This window comes from Anser brachyrhynchus, assembly GCF_964034855.1.
Source record: "Anser brachyrhynchus genome assembly, chromosome: 2".
In the NCBI taxonomy this organism is placed as follows: Eukaryota; Metazoa; Chordata; class Aves; order Anseriformes; family Anatidae; genus Anser; species Anser brachyrhynchus.
Window position 1 is genome coordinate 65,811,647 of NC_137695.1, and position 16,237 is coordinate 65,827,883.

Here is a 16,237-nt window from a genome sequence, read left to right on the forward strand (position 1 = left end):
CTCTGGGACCTTTCACATAGCTGCTGCCTCGCTCATGTAACAACAATCTCACCTTGGGAATGAGAAAAATGCACATTTTTAGTTTGTTTTGGCACTATCAGTAGAGTCACAAGATTTATGGACATTAATTAAAGAGATGTTAGCAGGACTCTTCTTTGATATGGCAATTTTAAGTTGATATCTAGAGAAAAAATGCTATTCAGAGTTTCATGGAATATTTTTTTCCCCTGTCCACAGTACAGTTGTATTTTGGCAGTAAGAACTGCTTGCGTGAGAAGGGAGGGAATGATTTATTCCAAATTATTACATTCTGTGGCTCAAGAGAACCATACTTCCACTTCTGTGGTAGAAAATCATTGTCATTCTCATGGCACTTTCCAAGCATCATCATGCCTTTGATAACTTATTCTCTGTCAAGCTCCCCTATTTAAGCAGTACTCTTCTTTTCTCTGGTTAACTACCTTTTATGTCTACAGCTGTTGTTTCTCATCAATGTTTTATAGTTCAAATAAAAATACTCATGCAGAAAGACAGTTTTTTTATTATTATCTTTCCTATGGGTAGCCATGCTGTCACTAAACTGCTTTCAAGGAGGTCAGGTAATGTTTTGTTTCATAAAATACATTTGATGCTGGGTTATGTTGTTTCTGAGCATTGCTCCAAAAATCCTGCCCCTTGCTGGGGCTGTCTAGCAAAAGGCGCCTTACTTTCAGAGACACAGAGAGAGATTCACTGCAGGGCTGGGGAAAAGGAGAACGGTGCGAGATGAAACGCGCCTCATTGACTCATGAGATGAACACAAAGGAAGGGTTTGCCCACCTGCTCCCTGGCGAGCCTGGGTTTCTCCCAGCAGAGCTTGTGTGGGATGCAGCAAGTGGGGTTTGCCCTGGCAGGGAACGTGCACCACCCCTCAGAGGCATGCATAACACAACTGCAAACTTGTGTATGCTGTCTCTCCCTTCTCTCACTCACCTTCAGTGCTTTGGGGAAAATTCTTACAGGATGCTTCCTGTTATTCAGTTAATCCTCTCTCATCTTTAAATTCTATTAAACTGGGCATTACAAAAGCTTCCAATGATTTATTAATCAAGAATTTTTTTCATGGAGCTGCTTGTTACTTGCAGCCAGCATTCTCCAGCCTTGCTGACACCTGGAATTTTTGGCTAAGGCTTCTCACTACTGTGGTAAGTGAGAATGGGTCTTGCCCATTTTGTGCATCACCACAGAAGTGCTGACTAAGTTCCAATGAATTTTAGCCACCCAGACCTACAGTGGAAAATTTAATTGCACTCGTCCCTGTGAAGGTGTCATTTGAAGCTTACAGTTAGCCCCTAGACAGCAGGGAGCATCCATTGTCCCTGATTATGAGTATAAATCAATTATTCTAGAAGATACACTATTAAAGAGGCATTGCTCTGAAGCTGTGTGCCAAGGACCACGGTGAGGATTTGGGCTTTCTGAGGAACTTGCAGTGAACATCTAGAAACTCAACCGCATGAACCTGTGTGCTACCATTAGCAGTTGATATTCACTCTTACATCTTGCCACCCATTTGCAAACAATCAACACAAGTGCTGGAGATGCCAAACATTTGCAGAAGTTGCCTTCCACAAACAACACTGCCAGCTCACTTACTTCCTCCAGGTTATTTAAAGATGACATTTCCCAGTTAAGTTAAAGCAACAACACTAAAATGGCTGGGCTGTAGGTATTTCCCTGATAAGATGTGACAAAAATTTCTCAGCCACGTGTCACAGCAGCAAGCAGCTCTGTAAGCTACACCCCAATGAATGGAAATTCAGACATCACAGGTATTAAGCATAACATCATCCATGATTTCACAAGCAGACAAAAATTTACTGCATCATTGTCATTAGTGATAAAACTGTTTGTTGCTTTATATTCATATTTAAGTAGCTCTTGTTTATTTTTATAAAACACTTTTCCTCTCTGAAATAATTTATGTAAACGAAGATAGGTAAGAGGTACATTCCCAAGTAGGAAGTACAACAGATAGAGGATGTTGTGGAGGGAATTGGGAGCACAGTGGGCAAGTGGAGAGAAGCAAGCATCAGGGCCAGTGACAGCAAGCCATCACTAATATAATAATAATGTCCGTCACTAATATGGACAAATTTTCTACTTTAGCATTTTAAGCAATAGAAAAACTCATATGGGAATCCCGGCCTGACTTGATGCTATTGAAAGTATTTGACCACCACCCCATTAGAAAAAAAAAAATCAAACCAACAGTATGCTTTTTCTGCTATGTCAAGACAGGCAAACTGATTCAAAGCATTTAAGCCTGCAAACATGTCTGCAATGCAGCCCAGCCTAAAGGCAACAATGTGTAAATGGTTTAATAAGGCTACCTTAACAAGCTTAATTTCTGTCCTTAACAAGAGTTGCGTGATTGGACTTTTGGGTGAGACATATGCACTATGGAAGCACATTATTTCTTAAATAGTAAATTCTTCAGAGCAGGAATCCTGAGTTCCCACAGGCCCTTATTTACAGAAGCGTAGTCCACATCCTCCCCCCGCCATTACAAACCCAGAAATGAGCGCTTGTGTCTTGAGCCCAAACCTGAGAAAAGACATAGTAGTCAGCATGTATTTCTGTTGTTTAAAACACTTCAGTTTTTACTACTGGAGATGGATTCTTCCAGTTCTTTTACTGACACAGTATCATACACATATACCAAATCACACCAGCCATAGAGCAAGCGCCAACTAAGAAAACATATGCATTGCAGCGCCAGCTTTAGCATGCAATAACAGGCTGCCAGAAAGTGGGATTAGCTCTCAAACTAGGTGAAAAGGAGGGATTAAATTAAATCCACTGATATTATTACAAGATCTGCAAACATGAATGTGGAACAAAACATTACATACTAACCTAAGAAACTACATGGAAAGTGTTAGAGAAGCAACACAATGCAGAAAACTGAAGGGGAACAGCGAAGTACTGTAGACCTCCTGACAAGGTGAGCTGTGGAGCATCATCCTTGGTGTGCCATAGAAACATGGCTGCAGCACCTTAAACCCTCATTTTTCTCATCCAAAATTTATAAACAATCTGGAAAATGTGAACACAGCACACATCAAAAGAGCACCCAACTCTGCAAGTAGCCTGAAACCATCTGAGAAATGTGAGTCTACAGATAGTGAAAACCCACTCTGAGCACTACCACCACCCCAAAAAGACATTTAAATAGCCAAGCCTACTGATTATTTCACTGCTTATAACATTCGGGGAACTATTTAGCCACTGTGTTTGACCCAAACCCTCAAATGCTGTAGCAGTGCCCTCAGCTTCCCACTGCACTAACCTCCATCCCACAGGCTTTGCAAGGCAGCTCCTGCAGCTCCAGTTCCAGAGTTTGAAATGCTGCTGAATTTTGCCACATGCGCAAAGACTACCACCAGCTGACCTTACTGTCAAGGCAAAGAGCATACAGACTACCTGGATTACTTCCTTCATCTGATAGTGTGACATTTTATTTGAAAAGCCATAGACCCTGCTACAGAAGCTCCTGAAAGAGGCATAGACAGCCACCCTTGCATTCCCTGAGTGGCTGGGTCACCTTATGCTGATGGTCCTACAGCTGCCTACCCATGGCTGTGAGCTGCTCGGCTTGAAGTCATTTTGCTGGTTCAGGAGAGGGGTCTCCTAAAGCTCCTGTCCATGGGGCTCTCCATCCCAGTGCCTGTGTAGATCCCAGGAGACTCAGGGCTCAGTTCACTGTGAATTAGAAAGGCAAGCAATTTGGTTTTCTTTTGGATCACTTGCCCACCAGCTATTTAAAAAACAAACAACAACAAAAATCCTACAATTCAGCTCTTATCTGCTGAGCTCTGTATATGTGAATTTTCTTTCCTGTTATTGCAGCAATGGTAGGGATGGAGAAATGCTCTTTATTTCCTTTTTCAGAAAAGTTTTCTTTTCTAAACAATTGATATTAAAAAGAACAAAACAACTGAGAAACAGCATGCTTATTTCACAAATTTCCAGTAATGTTAGAGCTGTACATTGTTTCAGCACTGGCTGAGATGAAGATTGATTACATTAATGTTAATCAATATTAAGCTTATCTAAGAGACACTTTCACTACAGACTTTCTGGATCTTGAAAGTTTCTGGATCTTGAAAGAATGAGCCTACTCTCAATAGCAAGGGTGGGCTCTCAGCATTCAGGAAAACAGATCCTTTCAACTGGCTTCTACAAAAAACAGGTGTGATCATAATGTGCTTGTTCACATGTATTTTCACATAGGTGTGTATCTGTATTTACCTGCAGAGATGTAGGTGTGTCCTTCTCTAGTAGCTCTTGAATCTACTGGTCAATCTCAGCCAGCCTGATCTGTCAGAGGCATAGGTTACAAGGATTAAGGTCCTGCAAACAAGTAGAAGAAATACCTCCGAAAATAGCCCACTCAAGGGAAAAGAATGCAGGGTGAGCTCCCCATAGAGCACATGTAACCAAGCAAGTAAAGCTTAATTCAAGGCCCACCCTGGATCATTGGAAGATCCCAACAACCTCAGCAGGTTTCCTAGCATGCCTGTTTTCTGCTGCAGGGTGATAGCAGGATCCAGCTGGAGCTGAATAAAACAGTGGTAAAAATCAACAGTAATGCAACCAGCATCACATGCTCACTCATGTGCTTATTCTGATGGTCAGGACTTGGATTATCCAGTAGAGCATATAACAGTACAAGCCATATAATATTTTGTAAAAGTTCCTACAACATATTAATTGACATACATTTAGCTAAGGGAGTCATGTTACCTCAAGGATCTTCAAAACTAATATTTGTGAAAGTCCCAACTTTGTCTTAGATTAATCCCTTTGAGTAGCACACTGGGCATCTATTAATTTATGGGGGAATGCAATGTGCTTATTCATATAAAAAATAAACAAGAAACTTTAGGGTGTTTTCTTGCCTCATGAGTTTAATTGGGACAGATGATGTCAGTGAAGCCAATAGAGAAACACCACCTCCCTGCATAACAGGGACTCTTTATGCAGTCCCAGTCTTCTCGTCTCCTCCAAAGGTTTCAGGACATGCATGACTTCCGTGTCTTTCCTATGGTATCTCAATTGTAGCTCACCTTCTTGGTGTGTGAGCTGTTATAAGACTGGGGGATGGAGAAGTAGAGATCAGACAAACACGACCATTGACACCACACAGAATGCCTGAGCCAGCCCCCTTTTTCCATAATGGAAACCAGATCAGGTTGCACAAACCACTTTCTACAGCTAAAAGTCAAAGAGAGAGGCAGGCCCTAGAACAAGGCTGCCCAGCAACAGCCCAATTTTTAAGGCAGGACTATGAATTATTGGAAAGCTAAGTGACAATGTGACCAAGCGGCATTGTCATCATCTCTCCCGCAATAAAACTTACATCTCAGGGTAAACTCATCAGTACCATAACTTTTCAGCTAGAATCTTATCAGTAGTGTATGAGCAGCTGGTTTATGTTTTACATTGTTCATTTCAAGGAATTGTCCATTTGTTTCTTACAAACAAATATCTTGCATCATGTCTTACTCCAATGGTTTATTTTACATTTGAGGAATGCAAAACAATTGCACAATAAATCACTGGAGGAATGTACATAAGGGTTATTTGTCATGGTTATAAATAAATGAACTTCAGCAATAGCTGATAAACAGAAGATTATGGACAATTCAGGCATGCTTTCAAAAAGACCAGAGCATGACTTTAGCCCTTCATTAACAAGCTTCATCATATTGTCCCATAGCCCTCTGGAAACACTGTAAGAGAGGTGGCTAACTGCCCATACACAATGGTAGCTGACTGCCAGGAATATGCTATAAAGCCTTTTTTTGTTCTGCTGCAGGATGTCTGTGCCACTCAGTTCTACCAGGAACAGAAGTACTCAGCACCTGTGAAAACTAGACCATCTGTGAAAATGGGAAGAAAATTCTATAAATGCTTCGGTCTTAAGACCTCAGCTTTAGTTATTAAGATTGAACTAGATAAACAAATCTGGCCTTAGGTTTTACCCTACAAGTGGCCTTAATGTGGCTGAGAGCTGGAGAACATTTTGATCTGCACTTTGAAATCTTTCATACTCAACTCTAGTGGACCTTTTTCACTTGGCACTCAAATTAAATGCTCTGCTGAATAGGATTACTTATTTAAATGCTTCCTGAATAAAGGCTGAGCAAGAAAGCATGTCTAGCCTTCAAAATGCCAGTGCAGATACTAGAGAGGCTCCCATTTTTATTGACTGAGTTGCTGCAGCTCACACATTTTAATAGGAACTAGTCACATCTGTGGATTTAACATCTCAAAACCTAGGCAGACTTAGACTGTGATACAACCATATTCCCAATTATTGCTGTGATCACTTATAGAAGTTCAGTTTAAGCTAACTTAGACCCATACCTTTGAAACTGTAGATTTGATCCAACTTAGAAAGGAAGATGGCAAAAGGATAACCTGAGCTTTTAATAGAAAGGCTTATTTCTTCAAAATACATCTGAGACCATGTGCATCTGAGTTTAATGTCAAGACTCAAGAACAGATTAATCTGATTTCAAAAACAGAAAAATACACATTTTTGAAATGCAATGTTGGGAGAAGCAGTAATTTTAACAGATGTGCCAATCCTAGTATCATATTTCTGAAGTGTAATTACCAGCAGTTACAAAATGGCCACTGTGCTTATGATAAGATGCAGTTAATACAGATAAACTCTATCGATCGAGGTGAAATACAAAAAAAAAAGAAAAAGCACTTAGATACGTCTGTGTCAGTAACAGCTAGAACTAGCATTGTTCTTCAGAATGATATCCGAATTGCAGCTATCTGCGAAAAAATGCTTGCAAGCAGTACACAGCTCTTATTGTCTCTTGTTACTATCTAGGCATCTATCTTGGGAATAGCTGAAGTGTCCCTTGCTTTTCTGTCTGAGGGTGTGGTGCGATGCTCGGCAGGGTTGATAGAGGCTCACAGATGCTGCAGGAGAGCAGGTCCGCCCCAACCCATCTCCCCTCCCTGATCCCTCTCTCCCACTGGCACACAGCTTACATTGATAAACCAATTCAAGCCAGCAACCCAGTAGGAAGCTAACCCAGGAAGGGGGGAAAACAACCCATATACAGACTAGAAGGCTGAACAAGTCTGTGCAAACAGACGCACCAAAGCTGGCGCAACATTGCTGGGGCTGGGAGGGATGGGGGCAGACAGCTCCCGCGCTGACAGCAAGGCACAACGCTGGCCTCACTCCACTGTCTGACCGCACCCTCAGCTTCTAGGAACAGTGACTTAAAAAAAAAGTATACCAGGAATGACTGCTGCTTCCTCTGATTTCATTCTCCAACCTTTGATGGTATGGGTGCTGGTATACTGAAATACAGGGGTCTACCATGAAAGGGGAAAGAATCAGGCTTGGAGCAGGAGGATTAGGCACAAGGAAAAACAAATCAGGTGATGAAATTTGCAAGACAGGACTGTTATAGCTACACAAACAACCAAACCCAAATTCAAGGTCAGCTGCTTTCCTCATTTTTTTCTTATCTATGTCCCTGCATTGACCAGCACCTTGGAACAGAGTTGTGATATTTAACAGAACTGGCAATAGAAGGGAGAAAGCCCCCCAGAAAGCATCAGAAGCACTTAAGGTCTGGCAGGCAGAAGTCAGCACCAGAACAAAAGGATAATTCTGTTAATTTTCTGAACAAAAGAGACTTTCAGAGACCACCATTCTCCTGAACGTGAGCCACAGTCAATCCTGAAACCCAGTCAGTAGCAGTAACAGCAAGCCACTACACCTGCTGCGAACTCTGAATACTGAAGAGACCAACAGGTCTGCACGCCCACTGCTAGCATGAGCTCAGCATGCACATTCATCTTGGAGGGAGTGCATTGCTTCCCAGAAGAGAGATTAAACCAGGCCAAGGTACAGGTCTGCAGGGAGCGTGCCTGGCACATGTGCACTCCAGGTCTCCCAAACATCCAGCTTGGGCAGTCTCCCCTGCACAGCAGGAGTGGCCTTACACTTAGATGCAATCTAAATCTACCCTCTTTCAGTTTAAAGTTATTGCCACTTATCCTGTCACCTCAGGCTCTGGTATAAAGTATCTTATAAGCCCTCTCTATACATTGAAAGGATTCTATAACGCCTCCTGGAGACTTCTCTAGACTGAACACCACCAACACTCAGCCTTTCTGAATAGGAGAGGCATTCCAGCCCTCTGATAATTTTTGTGGCCTTCTGCTGGATCAGCTCTAATGGGTCCCTGTCCTTCCTATGCTGGGAACCCCAGAGCTGAATGCAGCACTCCAGGTGGGGTCTCACGAGAGCAGAGCAGATGGAGACAAATCACCCCCCTTGCCCTGCTGGCCACACTGCTTTTGATGCAGCCCAGGATACATTAGCTTTCTGGGCTTCAAGGGAGCATTGCCAGCTCATGTCCAACTTTTCATCCACCAGTACACCCCTGACTCCTTCTCTGCAGGGCTGCTCTCAATCCACTCATCCCCCAGTGTGTGTCTGGGGATTGTCCCAGCCTGGGTGCAGGACCTTGCATTTGGCCTCGTTGAAACATGACAACATGCCAAGCATCAAGTGCTCCCATCCTTTTCAGGAGAGATTTACAGAGCAAGATGTAGCTTGGTGGGGAGGAAAGACTCTGCACTACTGAAATAACACAGGCAGGTGCAAATCATGCTACTGCAGAACACCTGGTGATTGTCAAAACAGCAGAAACTAGTCAATTAGTGTTGGTAGTTCATTATAGAGCATCTATGACTATTAAAGCTTTAATCCTCTACTAGCACATTTATCTTTCCTCTCACATAAACATCATTCGGTTCCCTGGAATGAAGTAGGGCTCTTCCACAGTCAACCGCAGCCCAGAAGAGCCACTGAGAGGAAAGTAAGCACTAAGGCATCCTCTTTACTTTGTTGTTCCTCTCATTTTGACTTAACATCAAATTTTCATTACCAGCAGGCTCCAAAAGCGCCTGTGGAAAAAAGAGCCTGGGAGGCAGGGGCAATTCTCAGGGTGGGGTATGGGCTACAGGCACGATATCCCTCCTGCCTCCATTAGTGATGCATTATGGTGGATAAACAGAGCCTTCCCCAAGGAAGTATTACTCAGTGCAACCCAAGCCTCTTCCTCATACCACCATCCAGCCAGGCTGCACAGGATTTCTGGGCTGCATGGGGAGCAAGGTCAGCTTGGCCCCGCTTAGGCAAGTGTTAGCTACTTTGCTGGGCTGCTTCACAAAGAGAAGGGGCTGAGCCCTGTTACCACGTACATCCCCACAGCAAAGCTTAGCAGTAAACTTGCACATAAGTCAGACATATGTGGATTTGCTTTGCATCCTGTGCATTGCCATGCTGTCCTCCAGGCAGTCACAGACCTTTGAAAAATGGTTACTAACCCTCAGGACCCAACCTGGAGTCATGGGACAACATGAAGTGGTTCAAGAAGTAATCCTGTATCTGTAGCACCACCGAGATGATTCTTCTGCTTAAGATAATTAGTTGTTCGCAATTACTTCACAAGCATCTTCCTTAACCCTCAGCACATTCCCAAATAACATAGTAACACAGGTTACCTGGGACAGTTCAACTGCTACAATTACAGTAAGGCATTACGTTGTCAAATTGTCAAACTGTAAGCTAATCCTGCTGTTTATGCAAATACTGTTGTAGTGCAAGGATATAATTTGATTCCTCATACCTATCACTAAAGAATATCACACAAAGCAAAGGTAAAAGCTTACCTGTCAATGAGGTACTCTCAGCAGCCTCAGAAAGACCCACTCCTGGATCCAGCCATGAACTGAGACTTGCACCCAACCATACATATCCAGTTCAACCTGTCTTATTTTTCACAGTATCCCTGCCCATTTAGAACTGTTTAGTTCAGGACAGCTGTTACCAGAGAAGGAAAACTGCTTGTCCCAGAGAATGTACTGGGTCTTCTGTAGCAGAAAAAAACAGGCAGAACAACCTTTTCCATTAAAAACAAAGTCACACCCTCTGGGTACATGCAAGGTGTCTCATAACAATCATTCTGGAAACGTATAGCAACTTCAAAATATTGCTAAGTGACATTGGTATCCTCCTGTTACGGGTTTTAAGAAAAAAGCCACTAAACCTGTGCATAACACTTCCTTACTCTTGTACTGTCCTCCACAGTTCCTTTTTTTCTTTTGGAGGAGGTGCCAGAAACCAGCTAGAATATCAGCACAAATTTCCAGGACTCCTATGTGTATATTCAGTAAACATGGCTATTTGGATCTGACCAAGCCTTTGTGGTTTCTTCACACAGACTTGGATACATAAAAAAAAGATTTCAAATATGTGACTAATTATGATGTTTTGTCCTGCTTGCATGTGCAGTACTTGAAATATTCTTCACCAAATGTACAGTGATCCCAGTCAGAGGACACAAACTGCAGGGGAGACCTGACATTTCATGTGCTGTGCTCCAGGAAGAATAACAGGCCTTAGCCATCAGTGGTGCAGTCTAACAAATATTGGCAGGCAGAGTTTACCTACCTTTAATGTAGGAGATAGACTTGGGTTTGTTTCTGACTGGAAAGCTCAACAGATGGGTTTATCCACCCCTATTTTGTTACCTATACATCCCTGTGTAAAGACTGATCATACTCTGCACGGCATTAGCTGCTTCACAACAACAACAACAAAAAAAAAACAGCAATATCTCAGCTATCAACCTCACAGTGCTAATGCTTGCAGAATTCAAGCTTAATGCATATACCCTGTACACTTTCCTGCCAGCAAAATTCATGAAGACAAGCTTGAAAGAAATACAAGTTGGCTAGAGCAGGCTATTTAAAATCCAAATTCAAATGAGTACTCATAGAAAATATTTTGTAGTATACACCCAGATTTATGACAACAACAATAATGGTAATACCACCTAACTTTCATCAGTAGATTTCAAAAGCACTTTACAAAGAGATTAAGCATCCTTAGAGCAGCTATTTTGCAATAGGCACTTTCAGCTGCTGACAATATTTAAATTACCGAAACAGATTAAGCAATATTATTAACTAATCATCTGCCAAGCCTTTTACATCAAGTTGCTACCTGGAGCAAAGTGTTATACTTAATTTTAGAACAACTGACACCTATGGATTATAAGGGCAGCTGTAAGCATAAACAGTAAGTCTAATAGCATGGATTGGTTTGCATAGACTAATTTCATTTTTGCCAGTTGCATGCAGCATCTTTTCAGTCATACAGACACTATCGTGTGGAACTCAGTTAAGGCCTAGGAAATGGAATTGACTTGAGGAAAAAAAATTATGCCTTGCATCACCCCTGGAAAGATGATCTGAATGAATCAGTCCAGTAATCGTAAGTATAAATTTAACACTGAACATCTCAGAGCTGGCAGGGGAAGTAGGACTTCAGTGGATTTGCCAAACACGGAGACATGGAGATTTAGGCCTATTCACAAGGTGAAGTTATTTTCTTCTAAACTGCTGCTGAATTTTGTTATGGTGCAATATCAGTCTCTACTAGGTGGTAGATAGTGCATTAGATACGCACAGTGGGTGGTAGATGTATATTAAGATATTGCATGAAGCAATAACTTTTCCTAAACTTTCTCTTTCACCCATCACACAGTGCAAAAAACATGAAAAATACTCATAGACAAGGGCTGTGTAGATTTGAAAGATCCATATGCACTTGGAGATATTTTGGCTAAGTAACAAATGACCAGTCTCACCGACTGTCACGATCCTACCAGGTCACACAATGTTTATAGACTTATTTTTCATTAGAAAAATTGAAAATTAGCATTATTTTTAGAGCACTAACTGCACTTCAAGACTAAAAAAAAAAAATGGATGCCTTGCCGTCACAGGGAAGTAAAGCTTAAAACATAAACAAGAGATATTTTAAGGGCTGAGAGACTAAGAAAAGAGTGCCTCAAGCTGCCTTAAGAATTATAAAATACTTTGCAGCATCTAATGCTTTCAGTACACCTACTACTTTTTCTTTAAAAGAACTCTGTATGAGAGAACAGAAATACTAGAGGTTCCAAAAGTGAGGAGACATCTTTACTGAGTCTCCAAAAAGTAGAGTAAGGCCTTGTAGGATAGGTTAATCTGAAGTTAACTCAGTTTGGTGGCAGTCAACAGCTAATACCAACAGATACTGAACCCAGACAAGGGAAGAACTGGTCATAGAATGAAATACTTGCTAGAACAAAAGGAAAAGAGCCCACAAATAGCCTCTAGGATGCATCTGTCACAGAATGGACTTGACTGACGTAGTATTTTGATTGTGAGTGTATTTTACCACAATTCTTTATTTTGAAATTACTGTAGGTACCTGAAAATGAGAATATAAGCATTTGAGACATAGGAGGAAACAGACTCTGCAATGCAGCATAATACTTCCCCCATTTCCCTATGTCCCATTTTCTTCTCCCCATACTGTTACCAGACATAAAAAAAGCAGAAAAAAATCCTGATTTTATATCTCATGTCTCTTTCCCCTTCATGTAGCTCATGTTTTGTCAAATCCTGCAAAACAATGGCAGTACCATTTTCACGAGTCAATCGCAGTGGAATCAGGCTGTACTGTCTTTTCCCTCAAGCCTCAGCCATAGGCGGGGCCTTTGTGTAGGTGCCAAGACAAGTCAAGCAATGACTGTCAGGTAACCTCAGTCTGCAGTTAAAATGAACACTGAAATAAAGCATAACTGAGCAAGAAATTTTAAAAGTTAAAGATAGACGGTAGTTACCAACAAACTAAGTTTTAATAAGGAAATCAAAATCTCACCACAATATGCAGGAAGACAATGAGATTCTAGAAAAGACCTTTGGGATGAATTGTGTGGTAGATGGATGTGGGATTTTTTTTTTTTAAATTTATAATTGACTGAAACAACATTGCCTTGCAATATACATGAATCAAAGATACAAGTGATAGGAATAGAAAACAAAACGAAGATGAAAATACCATTTTCATTAATCTAAATAACACAGGAAACACCTAACAAAAGTAGGAAAGGATATAGATTTAAGTTACACTTTCTCTGTATCTCATAGGTCTCTTGTGGTCCCCAAAGCACACAAGGCTCAAAGCTTTGTTTAGAAAAAACCTGCATTTTCAGCTTTGCAGAACCCAAATAACCATATCAGATCTTTATAAAATAGAATTGACCACCAGCTTCAGCTTGCAGACACAGGCCTGTGGACCTGCAAGTGAAATCATGAGGACCACGCAACATGTTAGTACAGGGATCCCAGCAGTCTCTTCCATTACTGGAGCACCAGAACCCTGTGCAAATCCAATGCTAGGGCATATCACCTCAGTTTCCCATTCACAGCACGAAAATAGTAACTCCACTATCTCCAGTCTCCACCCCAGCCTATGCCAACTAACACACCTTAGTCAGAGATGCGCCAGCAACCTTTCTGACCCTTCAGGGACCATAGGGAGGGAGGCTTGCACACACCTGAAAGGCATAACACACAGCCTCTCAGGAAAAATAGAACGGCTTGAGTTAGAAGGGACCTTAGAGATCACCTAGTTTTTTAGGCACACACACACACAACCCCTGCAATAGATCAGGTTGGCCAAGGCCCCATCCAACCTGATCTTGAACACCTCCAGGAATGGGGCATCCACAACTCTTCCCTGGGCAACTTCTTCCAGTACCTCACTACCCTTACAGTGAAGAATTTATTTTAAAAACAAACCAAGCAAACAAAAAACAACAACACAACTCTGAGAGGCATCAGTTGCTTCCAACACATCCCACCATTGCAGCTGGCCAACCCTACATTTCCAGGCAGAGCTTTTTTCTTTTTTTAATAAATAAATAAATTAAAAACAAAACAAACCAAAACAAAACACTACTAGAAACACCCAGCAGCATCCACACTTATATAAAGACTTTAATGTAGTGTAGCATGATGTGAGTCACCTGTGCTGGGTGCTGCTGAAGACCCACACGTGGGCTACATTTGCTACTCAGTAGTCATTGTTTTGCAGCTGGAGTTAAATGGGCACTTGGTAATTAGCAGCCTACCTAATGAATTTTAACTGACTCTCTTCTAGAATAGTTTGAACAAAGTGCTGGATTCTGCAGTGTGTTTCTTCTTTGAATTTGGGGCTTATTCAAAACAACTCATATGTACTTTAAGTGTTTGACATTTAAACAAAAAGCATTTAAATCAGAAACCTGGGACCAATGGCATGTTTTGTGTTTTCTAGGACAGCAGCCCAAGTCCTTCCTTCAGATTACTCTATAATCATAATAAGCTTTAATATTTAGATACTACCCTTCCCCTCAGAGGATTTCCATGTCTTTTCCAAAAGGAGACAATTTCATTATAAACATTTTTAGAACAGTGCTCCCTGTCTGATGCACAAAAGTACAATGACTTGCCTTTGTGCCAGCCTGATAGCAGAGCTACAAGAACTCCTCTGATTTCCTATCTCCAATACAACATCCCAGATAAAAGTAGCATCAATTGCTTCTACTTTAAAAATTCTGTCTATATTTATAACATTTACTTTACTGTTTCCTATTTTCCAACAAAATCAGAATGGACCGTTTGTGACTAATGCATGATACTCACTCACTTAGGATCCCCTGGCTTGATAACTACTTCTGCCTGTGGACTTTTAGTTTCAGAAAGGTTACACACAGTGCAGATGCATATAAACAACTGGTTTGGATGGAAATCACTCCTTTGCAGGATGAGTCACCACTTTGCTAAGTGACAGTCACAGCTGGGAAGGTGTCTGTCCTTCCATCTCTGGCTTATTTCAATTGCCATGTGGTAGCTGAAAGAAGAAAAAGCCAAAACCATAACAAAGTCCTCCTCTTCAATGCGTATCGTAGATGCCTTACTTGCAGAGCTACTTCTGCTGCTCTGGCTTCACATCTGAAGTTTCCACATGTAAAACAAGTGCAGTGGAACAGTTAAAGTTGATTGAAGCAGAAATTTTGTCCTCAGATCTGATCCATTGTTGGGATCACTTTAATACTCATATCAATGTTTCCATGTCATCCTTCTCCTACAATTGCTGAGGGTGACCTCAAGAGCAGAACCATCTCTGAAAATATGAGGAGGAAATGAAGGAAACTCTCTGTGAAAGAAAAATCATCAGAGATTTTGCTTTGATCTTACTATACTGTTTTGGTTTTGCTTCTTTTCTCAAAGTTCGAGTGTTTTCTAGCCTGTAGCAATGCTAGCAAGTGGAATATGTTAACACACCCTTTTGCTTGTTGTTGATTACTGAATTAAGATAGACTTTAGATCAAAAAGCATGTGGAAAAACAGAAGTATAGTTTATAAACTTTATTAAGGAAGAAAAGTCTTACATTAACTTAAAGATATCTTGTAAACTTTTATCACTGTTGTTAATGATTAAAATATATAGACTAATTTTCCATCTGCTGCTGGAAGGAGTTGATAAGGCCACCTCCGAAGAGCTTCAAGGACCCTGCCAGTGTATTGTTTTTGACTGCATTTCCCCCAGAGAGTTTGGTTTCTCAGTAAAGACACCCAGCTTGTAGCACAATGCCAGGCTGGGTCTGACTTTGCACACAAGTATAGCCCAGAGAAGCAATTTTTGCTGAGAATGTTTCTTGCACCAAAAATGCTAATTTGCTGGCATAAGCTTTAAATTGGAGCTGTACAAAATCCAAAGAGAATTGCTGCAAGGCAAATAACATAAGGGGGTGTAGGGGTAAATACCGTGACTGGATGTATTCAAACACAGTAGATAGTATTTTCCTCTCTCCTCCTCCGGGAGACAGTGGGAGAGTTTATGCTCCCCTGTGACAAATTACATTCAAAGAAAGCTGTTAATGACTGCAAATATTAAACGAATTACTAAACATTGTTATAAGCAAGCTACAGCTTCTTTAAGCAAAGTCAAGCCTGAGAACCTCTCAGTCCTTTTAGTTACATGGCTGACTTGTCGCTGACCCTTGCCAGCCCACTACAGCTGTCCAGTCCAACTCCAAAGGCCTCAGGGACCACTAAGATTTTTGGAGCAATGCAAGGTGCAGTGGCAATAGCCACTAGAGGGCATTCAAAACACAGTTTTTCAAAATTGTTGGGTGCCCATAGCACCCAATAAAATCAAATAACTGGTATTATGTGGATAGAGTAAGTTAGAGAACACCTACATGTTTGTTCAAGACTTGATGCAGGTAATAGATGTCCTGACGCTACCACAAATACTGTT

At 41.3% G+C, this 16,237-nt stretch overlaps 1 long non-coding RNA gene across 1 annotated transcript; it reads right to left on the reverse strand.

The window, feature by feature from the left end:
- Positions 1-2,363: 2,363 nt before the first annotated feature.
- On the reverse strand, positions 2,364-13,876 carry LOC308188659. Its single transcript, XR_013945670.1, has 6 exons — positions 13,626-13,876; positions 13,419-13,487; positions 6,415-6,559; positions 4,944-5,138; positions 4,294-4,395; positions 2,364-3,744 (listed from the first exon to the last, which is right to left on the reverse strand). It is a non-coding gene; the product is annotated as an uncharacterized lncRNA (long non-coding RNA).
- Positions 13,877-16,237: the final 2,361 nt, after the last annotated feature.